We start from the raw sequence: 3,482 nt of genomic DNA, 5'->3' as shown, positions 1-3,482 counted from the left end.
TATTCTTTTGTTATTTTTTATTGACCTGACGTTTTATTAATTTTATTGCAGTGGAATTCAGACATTAGAATCACGGATAATGTTATCAGTCAGTTATTGTTATTGTAATCGGTAAGTCTTAAAACAATTTCTCTCTTTCTTTTCCACATCTGCTTTTAAGTGGAGCATGTGGACATCACCAGTTGCTTCCAGGAGACCCTATCGCCAGCCAGCACTCTTGCCTCCTCCCACGTCAATCCAGTGTCCCTTAGTTCCGCCGAATAAAGTCGAAAGATCGTCATCGACGGCCTTCCAGGACGGTGTGAGCCCGCAGGTTTAAAGAAAAGGCGACTCGGGTTTAAGTTCTAAGGCATGCGCAGCACATGTCCAAGCCAGGTCCACCGCCCCATCCTCAAGATGCTTGTTATAGGAGGCTGCCGCGTCCGTTCTCGGACTTCAATGTTAGTAATAAATTTAAACCACCTTATACCTAATATTCTCCTCGAGCACTTACTCTCAAAACTCAGAAGTTTGGTGTGCTGAGTTTTGGTAAGGTGCCAAGATTCGCACCCATATACAAGAAAAACATACATTTTTAAGAATTTCCGCAAAAATATCCCACTCTCTAAAATTTTCTTAACATCAGAGACAAAGATAATAACAAAAAATTGAGAAGGAAATATAAAATTCTAGACATTTACAGGACTTATGACCTGTCATTAGATAGTTTAAGTGGCCACTTTACACACTAACATGTTTTACCTCTCTGTTGCAACCAATTTATGTCTAAATAACTTTCCTAAAAGGTGTCCCGCGAGCCCTGGGGTTCTAAGAGTCAGGGAATATTGTTGTAGAAAACAGGCATTAGACCAGTGTTTCCCAAGGTGGGGCGGGGCGTATGCCCCACTGGGGGAGCATAACGCCTCACAGGTGGGGCATCTCGCTTCAGAGATGGACACGTCGGCATTCCACATATAAGGGGAATACTCATCGGTCATACAAAAAAATGCCCAAGATGTACAAAATTGTAATGTACGCCAAACTGTACTTAAAATAGAAAAAAAACTCGTTACAATTTCAATAATTATCTAAAAACACAGAAACTGTGTAGGAATAATGGTATGGATTTGCGAAGAAACTAACACAAAATATCATAATATTACTTTGCATGCTAGAAAGTTATTATTACCCTTTCCCTCATCTTATTTGGTGCCATAAGCAATTTACTCATTAAAAAACGGAATCGATTGGATATAACTAATAGAGGGGACCTAAGACTGAAATTAACTAGGTTAGATCTGGACATCGAATTTCTTTGTAGCAAGCGTAACTGAATTTAATCATGAATTAGGCGTCATGATATGTGTGTTTGTACTCAATTTCAATTGTCACTTGTGTTTTATTATTGTTTTTATTTTTAATTTATTCTACATAATTACATTTTCAATTTGTGTTTTGTAATCATTTCAGTTATAATATATGTATTAGAATAGGTTTTATTTAATTTCATTAGGGGTTCATATGTTCACAAACATATTATAATATGATTTGAAAATTTACCTGCTGTTTAATTTAAAAAGATGCCGGTGGGGCATCTGACTTTTGAAAAGACTATGTTGGAGCATAGCATAATGAAGGCTGGGAAACACTGCATTAGACACTGAAAAATTTCGTTCCTCACATTCAATAAGTGCAGAAATGATTTTCAATTCAAATCTATCTTTTCAAGTCGAACATTACAACATGCCAACAATAAGGTGTCGTGGGTCTTGTAAATAATTGTTAGATGGGGTTCCGTCAAAAAAAGGTAGATCATTTAGGGTTCCATAGCCAAAAAAACCACTGCCCTTGGGAGTAAATCCAGCATGTCTACAAACATTGTTACATACTAAAAACTTTGTTGTAAAGAAATATGTACATCCATAAATAGATATTTTTATATGTGCTTTGCCCTAAACGAGTTTTTTTTTTTAAATGAGTATATTATATCAAATGAGAAGTTCTGTGCTACAGGAAATTGGATCAAAAAATGTTTTCTTACAAGCGGTAAAAATAAGGGCATTTAATTGTGCTGCCAAGTTTCTTGCAAATGTATGAAAAAAATTATAATAAATATTTTAATAAAAACGCACTACTCTGATCGACGTCAATGGTTCATATGAACCAACCAATGATATAAGAGCTGCGAAGGATATCCGGTTGGCTTACCGTAAACAAACCAATTGGAAGAACTAACAGAGAACAACCTCTGACGTCACATGCAGAGTTATTTCAGAAATACTAAACTTAAAAAATCCATTTTTGGCTTAGTAGTTTAATTAGTCTATTAACAAATAAAATAATAAAAAAAGACACTGAACTTCCTCGTTGCTTTAAATGACATCACAGTTCTTCTAAATCAACCAATGATAGAGTGTTTGAAAGATTTTCGGTTTCCGGAAAGTAAACCCGCCAATTAGAACAACTCACCGAAGAGAACTACTGACGTCACGCGTGGAGTAATTAAATAATTACAAAACTTAAAAAAAGTCGTAGCGATAATACGAAACGAAATAATACGAATTTTTTTTAAATACCTAGATTATAAAAACAATAAAACGCTTTGTACTTACATCCAATCTGATAAACAAAATGGATTTTTTACCCTTGAAAATAGACGCACTGTATCTGAATTATGCTATTTACATAAATTATTAAATAATAGAGTAGACTCTTAACCTACTCTCCAAAATTAATCTTAATGTCCCCTTTCGCGTGACAAGAAATAAGTATTTATTCCATCTGCTAGTCTGTAGCACTAACTATGGACAACACTCTTTCCTCTATTGTTCTTGCTCTAACTATAATGTTTTATTTTCATCTATTGATATATTTTACATGCCCCTTAATTTATTTAAAAATAAATTAAGACTTACTATTTAATGATGCACACACCTGAACACTTACTCCCACACTAATACACATAAACACACATCCACACTTACTCTCATAAAAATACACATAAACACATCCTTTTGTTGTAACACAATTTAATAATATGTATGATTTTTATTTAGAAACTTTGCTGGTCTGTCTTTAAACCGTATTTTTTTAAAAATGTTATCATATCAGTCGACTGTTTGTTTCTTTAAAATAAATATATAATACATTTTTTTTTTTTGCTTGGATTAATAATAGTCTACAAACGGTTTATTTTTTAATAATCACTGAGCTTCATTTTATTTTCCAAATAAATAAAGAGCAAATAAAATATGTCACGCCACTTATTTGAGTTAAAAACAGAGCCGCAAAGTTTGTAGATATTAATTTATAATTATAAAACCAAAATCATCTATAAAAATTATATTATTTCAATAAAATCGACGTAAGTACATAAATGCGTGCGTTCAAACATCATTGCAAAACAATTGGCGGTAATTTTTTAAATACTTGGAACTTTGCCATAATAAAGAATCACAAAACAAAAGACAGACGAAAACAATTTTAATTTTAGAATTCCCCTC

The sequence above is a fragment of the Micrasema longulum genome, unplaced genomic scaffold, assembly GCF_059751315.1.
Source record: "Micrasema longulum isolate JH-2025_06_02 unplaced genomic scaffold, ASM5975131v1 h1tg003409l, whole genome shotgun sequence".
Taxonomy (NCBI): domain Eukaryota; kingdom Metazoa; phylum Arthropoda; class Insecta; order Trichoptera; family Brachycentridae; genus Micrasema; species Micrasema longulum.
This window is presented reverse-complemented; position numbering follows the sequence as displayed.